The sequence below is a fragment of the Lutjanus erythropterus genome, chromosome 1, assembly GCF_056507025.1.
Source record: "Lutjanus erythropterus isolate fLutEry1 chromosome 1, fLutEry1.hap2, whole genome shotgun sequence".
Taxonomy (NCBI): Eukaryota; Metazoa; Chordata; class Actinopteri; order Lutjaniformes; family Lutjanidae; genus Lutjanus; species Lutjanus erythropterus.
Window position 1 is genome coordinate 15,125,111 of NC_139317.1, and position 19,370 is coordinate 15,144,480.

Genomic DNA, 19,370 nt, shown 5'->3' on the forward strand with positions numbered 1-19,370 from the left:
GGATAATATACAGTGAGCAAGCTAATATTGGTGATGAATGAAGCTGAAGGGCACCATGTTATCCACAGCTACTTACTTTACAGAAATCAATAATTTGACACAAATCTTAATTTAAAAATTTAGGTTTTGCTCCTCCAGAGTCTACAATCAGGACTATGTCCACAGCACCGTTCTATTCTTGATATTAACGGTCTGTGGATGTAGAAACAGTCTGCTGCACATAAATGACAGACCTTAGAGAGCTGTAATTGACCAATCAGAATCAAACAAAACCATGTAATAATAACATAATAATGATGAATGCAAGTTCTGTTAGTTTAAGGTCTGTTACTTCTGAATAGCAGACTGTTGTTATTAATAACCATGCTGTGGATGCAGTTCTGATCATAGAGTCTGGAAGAGTTATAAAATTATATCAAGTTATTGTTTGAACTCAAGACCCTTCAGCTTCACGTCAACGTCCTGCACCACCCTGTCAGGATTTATGTCACAATAATGACCTGCTCACTGTGCATTATCTTTTCCACATATATAGCCAGTTCATCGCAGCGCTCACACAAGGAGACAAACAAACATTCATGCTCATTCACAGTTTAGTCACCAATTAAATGATAAATGGATCTGCATTTGTATAGCACCTTTCTAGTCCTCCAGCTACTCAAAGCACTGTTACTCTACATGTCATATTCACCCATTAACACACACATTCACACACTAATTGCAGAGGCTGCCGTGCAAGGTGCCTCTGCATGTCTTTGAGGTGTGGGAGGAAGCTGGAGCACCCAGATAGAAGCCACGCACACACAGGGAGAACATGCATCCTCCACACAGAAAGTCCTGGCAAAGCCTGAATCTTCTTGTTGTGAGGTGAGAGTGCTAACTGCTGCACACCTGTGCTGCCCTGTATATGTATATATAGCGGATACAATTGACCTTTTGTAACCCCAAACATGGTATTATTTTTAACCGACCCTACCTTACCTATTCTTAACCTAGTTTTTGTGCCTTTAAACGTAGCCTAACTGTAACTTTTCACACCAATAAGCATGTGCCTGTGGGGCAGTAACGAACTGTCAGTATGTTATGAGCTGGGAAGAGAATGGGATGTATTAATGTGACGGACTTGAACTGGCCATCCTGTGGTCCCTGGACCAAATCCCTATGGACTAAACCACTGCTGCCCTGGCTGTTGAAATGGAACTTTGGGGAGTTTGTTACAACACATGAAAAACACCAAAAACTGACCACAAAATTCAAAATGGCTGACTTTGTGTTGGGTTTAGGCGATGGGTCCAAGAGACTTTTTTGTGCGTCTGGTCATGATACATGTGTGGACTGATTTTCGTGCATGTTAGTGAAATGTGCCATGAGGGCTCCTGTTTAGAGGTTGTGGCCAGGCCAAGAGTTTTTGAGTACATTTAAGGCCCCAAAAGGCGACTTACTTTTGCCAGAATAATAATAATTCCTTCAGTTCCATCAGGGTCCTCGCACCATTCGGTGCTCGGGCCCTAAATAACAATCCAAGCAAATCCAATTAGGTCCTTGCACCATGCGGTGCTCAGGCCCTAATTATGATTCCCAAGCAATTATTAAGACATGTGAATTGATTGCATCCATGTCTTCTTGTCTTCTAATGCATTTGTCTGGTTAGCTTTCTTTTGCTCTTCTTCTGCAGTTCTGTGATTCTTTGGCTCTTTGGTTTTTCTTCTGTGGTTCTTTGGCATTTGGATCTCTGCAATCTTGTGTTTCTAAATCTTTTCTTTATTGATTTTTTAAGCTTTTGAACAATACATTTACAGACAACATGGCACATTATCCATGGTATTAAAAACATCCTGGGCATATGTGAGTAGAGAAACAAAACAAAACAAAAAGAGACAAAAAACAAAACAAAATCAACTCAAACGGATCAAAAATAAGAAAATACATTCAAATATTTTACAAATAACTAATATACCTAAATATATATATATTTAAAGGTAAATTAAATACAGAGCTGCAACAATTAATAGAGAATCAATTATTAAATATATCACCAGGCATATTGATTTTTAAGGAAAAGAAAATGTCCATATTGTTTGATTTCAACCTCTTATGATGATGACAGATGAGGTTGATAAACCTCAAACTAGTCAGGTTCTCAATGTGATGAGCAGCAAAGACATGGATGAGAAAAAAATAAATGAAATCTGGGACTTCTGTAACATGTTACTGTGAATATAGTAAATAAAATGAGAATAGAGAGGATGTAGCCAATTATACAATTAATTAAATAAAAATTAGCCATCATGATGTGACAAGACAACAAAAAATGTGTTTGAAGTTCTTATAATTAAATCTGACATGACCACATTGAGACATGCAGTAAAATGTGTAATAAAACATCTAGATCATAGCCGTTTGAAATTGAATGTATTGGCTTGAAAGTTGATGTGTGTGTGTGTTTCTTATTAGATTCAAGTTTCAATTATCTGTCTTTCACGTACAGATATCTCACACACACACCACTCACTGGATTTTGACAAAACTGGGGCATGTAGTGCATCTTACGTGCATCATGGCGTTCTGACATTTTCAAAATTACTGCCTCAAGGGAGAAACTGTAAATACAAGTCAAAATTAATAAGCAAAAACTTTGCTTACAGCTACTTACATGCTTTTCAGCACTGCTGAGCAAGTGCCAAATACTTAACAAATGTTTCTTTTTACATAAGAGTCATGAACACTGAAAACGCATCTGATAGTTTAGCAGCTCGTCCTGAAGAAAAAAGGATTTGTATCAGAGAGATAATATCATCCACAGAACACACTGTTAACTGTCTCCCTGCGAAGTGTTTTAATGAAAACTGTTTGCAGTGAAGTCTGTGGATTATCCAGAGTTACTTTATTTCAGGAAAAATATTTTTCACCGCTTTGAGCAGCACAAATGAATTTTCATCCATTTATGGGGTGGAAACAGAAATCTCAGAGATGGATATCTCTCATCCTCTGTAAATAAACTCTAAACTGTCTGCATTCTCTTGTACTACTGTGAGGATTAGTAATAAAAAAAATCTGTTTTTTGGCATTTTGAGTAAACTTACCCTTTACTAGTATAGGCAGCAAGAACAGCAAACTATATTAATAATCTCACTTACCAGTTGAACAGCTATGGTTACTGTAAATAGGTTTATATTTCAATAACTGATAGCGCATATTAGGTGACAGTCTTACTGGCTGTATGTGACTGTTGTTTTTGAAATATTTAAAGGGACAGTTCACCCCAAAATCCACATTTTTCCTCATCTAGATTGTTCTGGTGTGAGTTGCTGAGTTTTTGGAGATATCGGCCATATCACCACACAGAAGGAAGCGTGCATCATGTCATGGATGAGAGGGGCCATGCACGAGATCAGTGGATGCAGACTGTCCTCTGCAGGTTTATATGGTTGGCAGGTGTAGTTCGGTACAGAGAAAACAGGCTCACAACAAGGTCTGTGGATTATCTTGAACGAGTGGGTCATGATTTCTGGAAAGAGGCGCTGCTGTTGAGTTTTCCAAATTATTCGTTTTTTTTTCTGAGCTTTGAGCACCACAAGCCGAGTGCAATCTGCTTTCATTACACTGGAGAGAAGGCAGACATCGCTCCGGCTGATATCTCCAGAAATCAGCAGCTTGACCAAAGCAATCTAGATGGATAAATAACACTACAGGCCAGGAGAAAAAATGTCATTTTGATTTCTGTCCCTTTAATGACTAATGTGCATATTAGGAGATAGTCTTAATCATAGGGCTACGTGTGATTATTGTTATTATTATTGCTATTGTTTTTGTAATATTTAAGTAAATGTTTTTTAAAAAATGCTGACATATCTTGATTGATGAAAAAAAATAAGGACAGCAGGTAATAGCTCTGAAACCGTTTGAAGATACCCCTATCCTATAACGCCACGGTGCAGACAAGAAATGAATACAATAATGCAAGTACATTCACACTTGTTGGTTGCAGCCTCAAACTGTAGTGACTGCAAATGAAAACCATTAAAAACATGAATACAATTAGATAAAATAATAATTGCCTGCAAATAAAATGTAAACTTAACTAATGTAAAAGTACAATAAAATAAAATAATAATTAAGACTGGGCACAGTTTTCAGTTTAATTTTAAAAGGTGGTAGCGTTGCAGGACACCTAACATGATAAGGTCAGATGATCCAGCAGCTTGGAGCAGAACAACCAAAAGCAGTTTCACCTGTTTTTGCGGAGACCCAGCCAAAAATCAGACCAACCTGTTCCAGATGACCTGCTGAATCTGGCTAGTTCATGCTGTCGGAGCACTGGATACTGTAGAGCCTTAAAAATGAGCATCAAATATTTTTATTCAATTCAATTATTTACTGTAAACCAATGCAACAAACTCAGCACAGGCACTAAAGGCCATCTGTTCTAAAAGGGGCATTTAGTGTGTTTATCTAAATGTATGGACTTAATGATGAGCACAAAACATTCGATCTAATGGCTACTGGTTTAAGATCTTTACAAACTGCAGGTGGATCAATGAGGAACCACTGACCTCTAATTGTCATTTGTAGTACTTGTTCATGCCGTTGCAGTTGGTTATCCCACTCTTCTTGAAAATAATCAGAATCTGGGTCATTGGCAACAAAGGTAGCCTGCACACACACACACACGCCCACCCATCCACACACACACACACACACACACACACACACACACACACACACACACACACACACACACAGTGTATATACAGTGTAATGTCCAGGGCTGACGTCATTATGAAAACCAGAGAACATGTATTAGCCACTAGAGGGCGCTGTAGTTCACACTTTTCCCCTCCACATCCTTGGAAGAAGCAATTGAGCTGCTCTATTATTTGCATGCCAGAACTTAGTGTTTGTTTAGTCAGCGAGGCAATTAAAGCCAATTTCAACAGGTTTAATTAGATTGATTTGAATAATTGCTTTGAAAGGCATTGTAGATCCCGTCATCACAGTAAATCCTGGATTAGCAGCATTCATTTAATTTGCATACTTTAACTCACATCTAATTTAGTAAAACCTCAGGAAGCATTGATCAAAGATAAGTCTAAATACATATCTTCTTTTTGTTTTCTTTTCATGTTGCAGATTTTACTGCTTTTTTCTTTTTTGTTTGTTTGTTTTCACTGAATCAAAAATTCATTTACCACCCAAAACTGTAACACTGTGAATTAATGTAAAGAGTGCAGGGGGTCCGGAAAGGTCAGTCTGAAGCGGAGAGGGAGCACTGTTGCACAGCAGATGCATAATAATGTGAAGGTCAACAAGATACTCATCATGCTTGGTAAAAAATGTAGCACTTAAAAGGCCCAGGGATCCATTATTAGTCGCATGTACACAACGGTGAACAGTGATCAAACGAAGTGTAAATCCACTCAAGGCCGGCAGAACAAGAGGTGAAGGAGAAACAGAGAGTGAAAGGGATAAATATAGGAGGGTGGTGCTGCAGATTAATTGCTGACAAAAAGGACGCCTGACCTAGACAAATGAGGAAGTGCAAGGTCTGGTGAGTTGGGGAGGAGGATGCTCAGCCCAATTGCGGGTCTGTAGGCCAATGCCACTCGCCACCGCTCCCCCCCGTCTTCCTCCTTCTTCCTCCTTAGACACATGATTCTGCTACGTGTAGAGAGACTACAAGCTCTCCTCCCCCAGTGCTGCTGATAGGATGATAATGGAGCATTCCTCCGAGCTGTTTCTCATTCATGCTGGCTGTGACAAGGGAGGAACATGTTTTTTTTTTTTTCCACTGAGGGCAGCTTAAGATCATGGGCATGTAACCTGAGATTTGCGCACAATGCCCTCCTCTTACTTGAATCCTCTTATTTATGTGGTGTGGATATGAGACGCATACCTACCTGTCTGTCTGAGCTGCTGTTCTTTTTTTTTTCCAGCTGTAGGGGAGAGCGGGGCATCTTGTCACACTTTTCTTGTCATTAATTTCTTGAACACAAATGTACTTCGTATAATATTTTGATTGGCTACTTGTCACTTTAATATAGAGTTATAAATGCTTAAGAGAAAATATGTAATATATTAAATCATAAAAATAGGAAGCAGGCACACACCTAGGGAAGTGTATGGTCATGTGGTCCTGTGCAGAAATTTTTTTTAAAAAACCTCCAGCATGTACAAAATAGAGCCACAAGACTAGCTTTTCACTGCTCTTACAGAACTAATGTCGCAAAGATGCACTGCAGTCCGTCATCTGTCATATTTGCCACAAATGCAATAGTAGATGGTGAACTTTTTCAAAATGCAAATAAAAATGGACTATTTGATTATATCAATGAACGCTCCGCTGTTGGGATGTTGCAGCTTTAGCAGCTAGCTAAGTAGAGCTACAGGTGGATAGCACATGTGATGATTTGCCCCAAAAGCACTGATTTGTGCCAGAGTCACGTGTGACATAGACCCCTAAGTCCCGCCCTAAATGCTAGCTAACTATCTGGCTAATGATTAATGTAGATTAACTACCTAGTTAGCTAGCATTTTGCTAACATTAGATGTGACTTTATATTTTGCTTTTATTGGTCCCCAGCAACATCTTTTAACCATCTTCAAAATGTGGTGTTCTTTTCAACAAGCCTAGCACATAGCATACCCATGTACAGAAAACAGGAAAAGAGAAAGATGGCCGAGGTCCCATACTTACTCAACTATCACTGGAGGACAGAGTGAAAAGGGGTGGGACTTTGGAAGGCCAGCTATATCACAAGCTAGCTGCAGCGCAGAACTTTGGTTTAGGTATAAAAATACACCTTTTCTCTCCTCTGTTCTCCACAAAAATAATATAATTGAATATACATACTTTCAGTTTAGTAGTTTACTTTTATGTTTGTAAAATATGAAAATTGTTCTCACCTCAGATTACAGATTACATGCTGTTGTTTTATTTTTTTATGATCACACCCTCTGGTGGAGATTTAACCAGCGTGACAAGATCCCCCACTCTCCCCTACAGGATGGCATGGTCCTGATGTGCAAAATAAAACAGCATAATTAGTGCAAATTGGTGGTCTTTCCTCTCAGGTTGGGACTGTTTATCCAAATCAAATGTCTTAAAAATTACAAAATACAACTATCACAGCAGCTATAAGGACATATAGATTTGGATGTTTACACTCACACTGATGAAATTGACTTTAACTCAAGCCCTAAGACACAGAATAACTGCAAGAATGTCTGGATTTGTCCAGCACTGTGTAATCACAAAGGAATGTCCTGAGACATTTCTGCTTTTCCTCTACAAGACCCCTCTTTTCCCACGGCTCGTCCAGGTCTTGAGAATCTGTTTCCTCTCTCCCTCCCTCTGTCTCCCTTCCTCCCTCTCCCTCTGTTTCTCTGTTTGTGGAGACACATGAATACCACAAAAGGCTGGTTTATAGGAGAACTACAATGCAAGCTCAGTGTCTTAAAGGGCGCAAAGAGAGCAAGAGTCCATGCCTTCTGAGAAACCTCTAGGAAGGAACGTCCAGACGAAGGTTGTGAGTTATTTCCAGCGTAAATCAAACAGAACAGTCATGGAAACAAACACGCAACACAGCAGAGTTGAGTGAACCTACTAAGCGCATAGTGTAAGTTGTCTTCCCTGGGGAATTCCCTATGTTGTGTTGTTTTTTTAACATTTAGAAATTGTGTCAAACAACAGACCACAGGCTAAATATGGCCAGAGATTTGGGCTGTATGGAGTTAAGTTGTATGGTTAAAGTATACACATTCTGTGCTCAAGTAGGTCTAAAACAAGAAGCACTGATTCAACGTCTTTACTCAAGTAAAGGTGGAAAAGTACAATGTACTCAAGGTGAAAAAGTAAAAAGTCGCCCACTGTAGAACATTTCTACCAGCAGTTTCTTCTTCTTACTTTTCCATAGTTTTAGTGTTTTGTTTTGTTTTTTTCTGTTTTTTGTCTTTTTCATATTGTTGGTTTTTCATCTTGTTCTTTTATATCTAATTTTTTTTGTCCTGTTGTATCTTTTTTGCCTTGTTATATATTTTGTGTCATATTTCATCCTGTTACGTCATGTTACATTTTTTACATTGATTTTGTCGTTAAATTTTTTTGTCTTATGTTTTTTTCCGTTGTGTGTCTTGTTTCATCTTTTTTGTTGTGTTACGTCTTTTTTGTTGTTTTCATCTTGATAAGTCTTTTCCATCTTGTTAAGTCTGTTGTGCTTGATATGCATTGGTGGTAACCCCAAAATAGTCTCTTTTTTTGTTTTATTGTCCCATCCATTTAAGGTTAAAATCAGTCTTGATGTTGGGAAGGTGGTGCTCAGTGAGGTAAAATAATACATAATCAATAATTCTTCTTAAATTTATCAATTATTATCTAAGGTAACAAGCTTGTTTTTAAAATGTAAAGAGTAGAAAGTACAAATTGTGTTAAAATGTAGGGAATAAAAATAAAGAGTTAAAAATAAATACTTAAGTCAAGTACAGATACCTGAAAAATCTACTTAAGTACAGGAACAAAGTATTTGTACTTGTTGTTACTTCCCACCTCTGGAATTTGTGCTGTAAGGAGTTAAGTTCCATGTTAACAGTGCAATATCTTTGTTGGTGATGATCTCATACACAGAATATGTGTCAGTAACGTGTTTTTAAAAAGTCTTTGTCCTCTTGATGATGAAAGTGTGTATCAGCCTGCTTCAAACACACTTCTGGGGATCTAAACTCATCAGTAACAATGGTGAAAAAGCAAGGCCACATGTGTTAACACTTTGGGTCACATGTTTGAGGGGCACCATCGAAAATGCTTGTGAGTTATTTGCGGACATTCTTCCCTCACCAAAGGTTCGCTCTGTTGCAATCTGCGAATACAAATTCATACATGTTTTATTTTTATTCACATGTGTTGCTCACAGAATGAAAAAAAAAACTGTGAGGAGACTGAGCCCATTTTTCAATTAGTGACTTTTAGCAGAGCAGTGTTTTACCCCACACGACCACTAAAAGGCTTTTCCAAGGATTCAAAGAACATTTGTTGGTCTTAATGTTCCCCAGACACAAAGTGACATCTGCCTCCCTCCCTGCATGCCTGCTGCTCTTTGTTCAGAAGAGCACTGAGGGGAGAGCACATTGAAGGCAAAGATGATGTCACCATTGTGATCATTACTGTGCTGTGTGGTGCCCTATTTTTGACCAGGCGTCACTGAGGGCAGGCCAGAATGTCTGCCTGCACACTGCCAGGAGGAACAGTGGCCTGCCAGTATTAATTAACACGGGGCTTGTTTTCATCAGTCCTAAAACCGTCTTCAGATCACCCCCGCAGGCAGGCCCACCTAAGTCTGCGTTCAGATGCTCCACAACAAACAGATCATTTGAGCAATTTGATGGTGTTTTTTAACCACATTTTTTTGTTTTCGTTTTGTTTTATTCAATATTTTTTAGTAGATCTGTCTTTTGGCCAAACGTGGACCTAAACAGAATTTGTATTTAAGATATTTTTATTTATATGCTCTGTACATACAACATCTATTGCGTCCTCTGTTGCTCTTCCTATAGTTTCCTCTGTTTTCTCTGTTAAAAAGGTTTTTAGGGGGAGTTTTTCTTTACCTTAATCGAGGTTCTAAGGTCAGAGGGAGTTTTATACTTTACAGATTGTAAAGCCCCATAAATTGTGATGTGATGACTTTGGGCTATACAAAGAAATTTTGATTTGACTACTCAGTATGATGCTTGCTTATGCAAATGTTAATAAATGTTAGCTAGAGCTAGGGTCAACAAATCGATAAACTGTTTACAAGGTAGCTAAAAATTAATAAAACACTATGTTGTTTCTAACCATCTAAAAAGTAACCAAAAGTAGAACAAACTGTAACAAGTTAACTAAAAGATACATTGTTTGCTCGCTAGCTAAAAAGTTAACAAAATGTAACATTTTCTCTTTCTCAGTTCATGTACTTTTGTACTGACACTTCCTGTTTTCAGTTGCCATCTTGTCTATGTAGCAGAGGAGGCAGGGTTACCAAACTCACCCAGGTGGCTGAGGAAGCAGCCATGTTGACCACAGAATTAAACAAATATAAGTAATGCATATATTTTTCATCAATAAGTACGACTATGCTGTTGTCAGCTTGAGGCCACCAATTAATTCATTTGGTTAAGTTTGTAAAGATTTGGTACCACGGCTCAAATATAAATCAGTATACTGGTGTGTGATTGTCCATAGAGATTATGGTGCATTTTTAACCTCCAGAGAAACAGAGGGCAAACAAAAGCAAATACATTTAAAATGCTGTTCATGTTGAATGAAGTGAAATTGAACACAAATGAATAAACATGCTGGTAGATGTTTTTGCAGGTGGCAGTTCTGTTCCGCCAGGCTTCAGTTCACCCATGAAGGACAAGAAGCTGTGATTGGCATTTCCAGAAAGGACACAACGTCTGTCCTTGACTTAAAACAGCACTACCCTGTCGATATTCGTGCACTTCGCAAATAAGTACATAAGTGTGTAAGGTGTGCTAATGGAAGTAACTGAATTGCTAGCTAGCTAAAAAGTTACGTTGTTTTCTAGTTAGCTATAAAGATAACAATACATAACATTGTTTTCTAGCTTGTTTAAAAGTAAACAAAATGTCAAATTTATTAACAAATCATTACATTGATTTCTAGCTAGCTAAAAAGTTAACAAATTGAAGCATTGTTAGCTAGCTGCCAAAAAGGTTAAGCCTAGGTTTAGCCTAGTTTACCCACTAATGATGGAATTTTAAAAGTTAAACCTTCTCAAGATTAAGTTTAAAGTTAGTACTGGATTAGATTTAATCTCTGTTGAGGGTTAAAAACAGATTTGAGTTTAAATTTAATTTGAATTGAATCTTTATTCGTTTTAATTATAAACATTAATCTTTGTTGGCACAGCACAGCCTTAATGCTTTATTTGTTGTTATTCAGTAACTTCACTGTTGCTGCCCAGCTGTATTAACACTCCAGTTAAATGTGAACATGTCTGTTGAATAATTTATTTAGCCAATAAAAGTAATTAATAGAGACTGTTAATTATTTGATAAATACAAATACACACAGTTGCACTGATGGAAATACACACATTTACAATTCTTAAAATGAATAACACTTAGCTTCAGGGTACACATGTGTATTTAGTTTACATTCTCTTAATTATAATCCTAAAGGCTAAAGTGGCATATAAAGAGTTATATCGTTGTAAATTACATCATTATTACACACCAAACATGCTTTTAATTTTAGAGAGATTGTGCTCTCTTTGGCACCACAGTGCTTTTAGGGTTCATTTAACAGCCATTTTTCATAATGAAACTTTCAAACATGCAGGTGTGGCAGGCTGACTGACAGATGTTATCTTCAGTATTACAGATCTTTGTCACTCTCGGCACTCTGACAACATATTGTACATTTGTCTCATAGTTTTCCCCAACAGTCTCCAATAAACCTGTCTTTCATAATGAACTCGCACACCAGTTAGTAGGTGAGTAAACATGCACTTTGTTATTGTGACCAGTAACATCAATAAATTCTCGAAATTCCTCCTCGTTTAGTGTTGATGTTTTGAGTTTCAAGATATCAGCAGTGAGCTGGAGGAAAGCTGGGGATTTGAATGTGCTGTTGGGCGCCATAAGGAGTTGTATATCTTTAAACATGAAGTTTTTCCCTTTTTTTGGATGAAGCACTATGAAACATTCAGCAATCGGGCTCGGAGGCAAATGTTAGCTTGTGATGCAGATAAACCAATCTGTTATTACTCTGAGGGATAAAAGATTGTTTTACAGGGAAATTGCCAAAAATCCCAAAGTATCTTTAAACATTCTGTCTTAAAATGTATTCAAAATGTGTGAAGAGCTCAAAACAGTCTGTTCAGTTTGATAAAAAAAAAAAAGTCATGAATGTTTCTCATTTTGCTACTTAATTTGCTTTTAAAGGCATATTACGCACGACAAGAAATCAACGTATAGACTCATATCAAAATAATCTCTTTAAATCATCACTTATGTGCCACGATAACAACCCTGCAACCCTGCCCTCTGTCTGTATTTTCTTATTCTCTCATTATGTTGCCATGTTTGCAACACTTTACCAACTCACAACATTGTTATTTGATGACTTGGTAATTTGACAAAACAGTCAACTGCCTCTTAGGTGCATTTACAAACTTTTTAGTTATAGGTGGCAAATAATATAGCAAGCAAAGTAACATTTACTTATTCCTTCATTCATCCATTAATCTATTAATTAATCTATCTATTCATATATTTTAATTTGGGTAAGCAAGACTCTCCATGTTGTTTAAACTCAGTATTGAAATCAGTATCTGATGACCTAAGAGAGACTCAACAATCAAATATCCAAGCAAGCAATGTAATGTTTCATCAACTTTTTAGCTAGCTAGTAAAAAGTGTAACATTTTGTTAACGTCATGTAACTTTCTGTTAGCTTTTTAGCTAACTTGCAAACAAATATACTTACTATGTCCAGACAGCATTCTTATTTATTTATTTATTAAAATTTGAATAAGCAAGAATCTGCATATTGATCAAACTCTATTTAACTTCAGTTTACATAAATAAACATGGATTTACTGAACTGAGTTTTATTTTTAATTATGCAAAAGAGCTCTGCTTACTTTTACATCTGGATTTAAAATCTGTAACTATGTGGTGGTGTGTGTGTCTGGATCCATGCACTCTGTCTGGACTCTCTAATTTTCTCATTATTTTGCTGTGTTTGGGATGCTTTATCAGTCCAAAGCATCTATATTTGATGAACTAGGAATGAGATTCCACAATCCACTATCTATCTGCTGTGTTTACAAACAGAAACTGACAATCCTGCATATTGTGCCTTTAAATATCATGGACATTATTTAAGATTTAATTTTTTCGCTCCTGTGTATCATGTAGAAAAGTTCACACATCAAACAGTCTCTTTGTTGTACAGTAAAGTTTAATAGAAACATTTATCCTTACAGGAACTCAGATTTCTTCAAAGACAAAAAAAACCAAAAACCTCAGCCTACCATCCCCAAAATTTTGTCTGCTGATTAAAGAGTGCAGGTGCTGGCCACCATTATGTATGTGGACATTATGTCTGCAGGAAGGTCTTTTTTCATACATTTTATAATAGCTCTTAGGGTTTATATGCAGTTCAAACACACCTCTAGGATGAATATGAAAGCTTGTTCAATAGATGGATTTTTGAAGACCTTGACGCACTGAAAATAGCTCATATGGTATGCGAAGACATTTTTCTTCCGCATTTAAATGAGACTTTAGGTCTATAATTAGACCGTAGGTAGCATTTTGATACGACGTATTAGCATCAAAATTACTTTGGATTTAGATTTTTATGCTTTCTGTTTTATTTCTATGTAGAAAACCTAACAAAAAGCTATGAGAATCAACACAGAGCACAAACCAAAGCCTAATTCACGCAAATATGATGTCAGAGGTTTTTATTTATGGCATCCACATCAAGTGCACACAGGTACTTTGTGTTAAGTAAGACACGCTTCACATGTGGTCATGTGTGGGCGTTGAAACCACTCATATTTCAAGCAGCTTGTACAATACATATGAAACACATGTCACGTCAATCTAATAATAATTTCAGTTTTGCTGAACATACATATATATATACATGGCCACGCAGGTATTTTGTTTATATATATATATAAGTCAGTACATAGTAATCAGTCCAATATCATGACAGTGCTTAGAATATATTTGAACAGAGACAGCTGAATGTAATGAATGTAATGAATGTTGAATGTGTACTTGTTTCCCTTCTTCTATCTGTTTACCAAACGCAAGCTTTCAGACAAACAATTTAATTTAATTACCCTTTTTTATGCTGTCAAAACACTAATCCTTACATGCAAACACTAACTGTACTCTTATTTCCTTGAAATATTTTCTATTTCACTTAATGAAGTTTCAATATAACATGTCCTCAAAAATTTTATTTTTATTTTTACACTAGTTGATTTCAACAGAAAAGGAACTGATCCATTTCATAATTTAAAACAAATCTTAAAAAAAAAAAAGCCTGTCTGCAGTTTCAACATGACTCGTGCAATTCTGAATTTCCAGTCAGTGGTTTTCAAACTGGGGTCTGTGAACCAACAAGAGTCCTTGTGTGGCTTTTTGGTTGTACTTCACTTTATAGTACACATATAAGAGGTAACAAGCTGTGCTAAAATTAGAAAATGTTTTTTTTTTTACAAATAATATGCTCTTTATTCAAAAGTATTAGACCCTTTATTAGATCCTTATTAGACTTTATTAGAAGGTAATCTGGGACACATTACAACATAACTGAATTCTAAACTAAAGCGTGTTGTTTTCCACTGTCACCCACAGAATATTCCTCTATCTCTATTTTATTTTACAGTACAGGTGGGTCTAACAGTGAGTAACAATACACTTTAGTTTAGAGTACAACACTCAGAGGGATTACAAAATGTACATCTATGGTCTTCAGTTCTTTATATTTGCCTGACGTTGTTGTTGCATAACGACGGCCCTTCAATAAAACTGCCAAATTCTCGCACGTATGACTTTGATGTGTCCTAAAAAAAAAAGTTGGTGTTCACACTAAACGCTGGCCATGTAACACAAAGCATAGCTAATTTGAGATTAGTTACGAATTCCACTTTCAGTACACTCGCAGTGTAAATACCAGTATTCCTTTTCCATGCTTTGATCCAAATTTTCAGGGAACTGTCTGCCAAATCAAACTTGTCAAAGTCACTGCTGTAAAAAGAACAAGAAAGCCTTCCGCCTGCAGAAACTCAACACTGTTAAATCTCTAATGATGATTTTGCCAACAGTGATGTCTGTCAATATGAGTCGAGAGCCTCCTGTGGATTAGCATTTGAGTGGAATCCCATAAAAGGTAGCTTACCTTTGCATTACAAATCACTAGTGGGTGACTTAATAGAAGTAGGTCTAGTCTCCATGGAATTACAATAATGTTTCTTATTTTCCAGGTAATGACCATGCATTATTCAAGTAATGTGAGAGTATTCATGTATAATTGACCATGAAAACTTTGTTGTAAGAAAATAAAAAATAAAACAAACAGAGTTGTTTCACCTGCACTTTGGTAATGAGTGATATCATGCTCTCTATGTGGGTCAGAGAAGAAAGAGGAAAACAGCAAAACCTCAGTAATGGTAATAGAAAAGGAGCATTGGTAGCAAGTTTACTCCACTGTCAGAGATATATGCTACCCACAGTGGACAGTAATCAAAGCTAGTTATATGTAAACTATGATAAAGTTATGCAATGAAGCTTGAAATTCATGTGTGAAAGCTGTTTCCCTTGAAAAATCCCCTCAGCTTCATCTTGTTTCAAAATGCAGAATAAGACAACCCAGCCTTCAGATTCTCACGAACGAAATAATCGATTGTTTGATGATCAGATAATCATTTAAGTCACTGAACAAGCAAAAAGGCCAAATATTCTCAGTTCAAGGTTGTACTGTTAATGAATGCAACTTTATTCATATTGCGATTTTCAAAATAAATGTATAAATAAAACAGAAATTAAATGTTTTTGTCTGAAATGTTAAGAACTTCTGTTTCCTCTGCAAGATGCAAAATCGTAACTAGAGCCTGACCAATATTATCATCCCACTATTCACCTATTACGGCTATATCAGGCTATTATCGTATTGGCATATATGTTGTCTGATTGGTCAGTTACAGTCTGTTATTTCTGTAGGGCAGACCGTTGCTATAGATGCAGTTCTGATCACAGACTTTAAAGGAACAATAAAATCATTTTTAAATCCATAAAATTGTTTTTAGATTATTAATTTGTGTCAAATTGTTGAATTTATTTATTTATTTTGGTAAGTAACGAGTGGGGGTCACATTAGGGTCAGAGTTTATTTTGCAATAATGACCTGCACACTGTACATTATCCCTTACTTAACAGAACATAATGCTGATTTATTTATTTATTTATTTATTGTTTAGCTTTATCGGTAAAATTCTGTATATATTTCTAATTTTTTTCTAACGTAGGTTTAATATATAAATGCAGTATATTTTTTATCTATTCCTTTTTTTAAAAAAAAAATCATAGTTTGTCATTTGTAATTAAAAAAGAGTTATAAAGTAATTTTTGACAGTAAAGTTTATTGTTAAACTGTAAAATATTATGCTATTACATATCTTTGTTACAAGTGTTAACCACATTTGAGGGATCCTTGCAAAAAAATGTGTCTGTGTTTATATTCTATATTCTGTATATTATATTGTGTATGATGAATATCAACCAACACTAACAACACTGGTATTGGTGTCTGTCCAAAAATCCAGTTTTTGTCAGGCCCTGATACATGCAGGCCTAATCTGACGTATTTTTTAGTAAAATCCACCTTCTAAGGCAAAAATTCTAAGTGTAATCAACATCAGTGTTGAAAAAAATGCATTATGTGGGTCAGAGAGGAAAGAGAAAAACAGCAAACCCTCAACAATGATAACAGAAAAAAAGCAAGGGTCACTTATCTATCAAAGTATAGCCCACTGTCAGACAGAAATCATCGCCTGTTATATGTAAACTATGATAAAGTAATGCACTGAGGCTTGAAATTCAAGTGTGAAAGTCATTTCCCTTGAAAAATCCCCTCAGCTTCATCTGTCTCAAAATGCAGAATAAGAAAAATGGCAGAGTCAAAGAATGTAAGTAATGGCAGTGTGCGTGCATGTGTTTCCCTTTTTCTTTCCTTTTTGTAAGTTCTGGCCCCTATGAGTAAGGGAAATTTCATGCCACTTTATTTTAAATTGATTAAATTATAAGTAAGTAACTGTTGTTAACTGTATTTAACAGCAGGGTTTCCTCCAGGGTGGTATTCATATGGACTTGCAGGAAAATACTAGGTTGATTGCCTTAGCTAAACCCCTGCACTTAGGCGCAGATTTAGCAAATGGAAAATCTGCTGACATTTTCTGTTCCCTGTGTGTGTGTACACAGTGACGTGGGTAAAAAAGATGTGTTTTTATTTGATTCAAGGTCATTTGGCGTTGCTCAGGTTGGGGTGACATTTTGCTTGTGATCTAATTCTTCATGGAGAGATGCATCACTGTAGGGCTGGGACTTGTTTCTCTACTTTCCTGGCACAAATGACTCCTCATTCCCAGAAAAGGAACATACTAATGCTCTTTCTCTCTCTCTCTTTCTGAGTGTGTGTGTGTGTGTGTGTGTTTCTGTCTCTCTCTCTCTCTCTCTCTATCGGTCACACACTGACAACATGTGCACGCAGACTGCTGCATCTCCTCATTGAATGACAGTGTGAATGTACCTCATCAACGAATGAGTCACTCTACTACTCTGCTATTATGATGATTTCTCCCTTCTGTGCATTACATCATGCAACAGAGGGTTCTGCTCAGTTACATTCACCACAATAAACACTCTCTCCGAGTGCGCTCATTTAGACTGTGCAGGAGTTTATTAGTCAACCTTGCATGGAAAGCATTATTTGGTCAATCTTCCAAATCACTTTTTATCTAGTTAATTTTGTGCCCACTTACCGAAAAGTACAAGCTGTCAGTGAATCATAAGGCTGACATTAGGATGGCTAAAAATGTCACAAAAACAATAACCGTAACATCCCTGAACCTGCTTCCTGGAGATGTCTCTAGAACTGTGCTCTAAGCTAAAGTGTACTTTTTCCACACTGTCACCCACAGACAAAATTTTCCTCTACCAAAATAATTTTGGCCTTTACGTAGTAGATGTGGTTCACATATTGTTTTTAAACAGGAAAGTGACAGATATGTGATTTGACTTTAGTTTGCAGTACAGGTCTGTTGGAATTTCTACCCAATTACCTTCTAAGAGGGTCTGATAAAGCTCTACTAGTGAGGAACAAAAGACTTTAGTTAACAGTACAGTTCTAGGTCTACTAGGGGTCTAATGGTGGGAAATAATAGACTAGAATAGTTTACAGCACAGTTTTGTTGTAATGTGTCCCTAATTACTTCTAATAAAGTCTAATAAGATACTGATTAATGGTTTGTTAAAGTCTTATAAGGAACATATTAGTTTCTCGTTTACGTCTAGTTTTCTCTGGGGTTAAATGTCAAGGATTAATACATATTTCACTGTCACGTAAATTCACATATACCATTAAGTGTGTTTTGGCTTTCAGAATATCTTCGAGTGAGTCTACACACTCGAAGACATTATTGCAAATCTTTTTCAGCAGTAGGATACCAATCAATAACAGCGTTCATCTGGCATAATTGCTGAATTTCATGTCAGCAAGAGAATATGAGTGCTACTTGAGGCACACCAATATTCTACATATAGCAGCCGCAAATTGGTCCCTTGTGCTTTAATCACACAGGCAGTTCAAATCATTGACTTTGCAAATCATTACATCTCACAAGGCATTGTGTTCAAGACTACTGATGTATTGAAAGGATGCTACAAAGAAGAGAAACTACATGCATGGGGAAGAATAATTACAGTCCGGTTGCAGGGCTCTTACATTAATCCAAAACAAAAGATTAAATTAAACTCAACTATCGTAGTGGTGTAAGATGTCGGAGGCAGAGACGAACAATAGAGCTCGACTCATTCTAAACAGCAGCAGAACATTGTCTTAATTTAATTTATTGGGTGTTTATTTAATAGTTATTATGTAGGACACAACAATAAGTGAGGACTAATTCAATTGCATAAAAAGACATCCTTAGGCCACTTTTCTTGTGCGTGAACACTATTTTAGTCTCCATTTATGGTGTTCAAATTAAACATCTCAGAGTTGCTGGAAGCTTCTTGTGTTAATGGAATCCCACATAGCGGATTGTGTGGGGAGGAGAGCAGATGAATCTGTATTCCCTGAATGTGTCTGGGCGAAAATCAATAAATGCAAGCACAGCTCCTCGCTTCTGACGGCTGTCCCTGTCTTTGCATGGTGGACTAATAGAAAAATAATAATTAAATCCAAATCACCAGATTAATTTGTTTTCCATCAGTCTCAGGAGAGATCTTCTTTTTTTCCTGTTTCTTTAGTGGCTCATTATACTTTCTAATCAAGACAAAAAAAAGTCCCTCTTTTAGACAGACATGCTGTCTCCCTTCCCCCTTCCCTTCCCTGTGGTGTGCTTTCTCGCATTGCAGTCATTGTGCTGGCACTTATTATGTTACAAATGACCGAGGTACGGCAGGCATTCTCAGTGTGCATGCAAAGAGGGCCCACCCTTCTATGCTGCTAGTGCCTTCTCCTAATGACGATGCTCAGAGTGCCCCCCGACGCCGCCCCATGCAGCCCCTCTACCCCCCCATTCCCGCCCCCATGTGCTCTCTTTAATGAAGATTCTCCAATGCAATTAAAA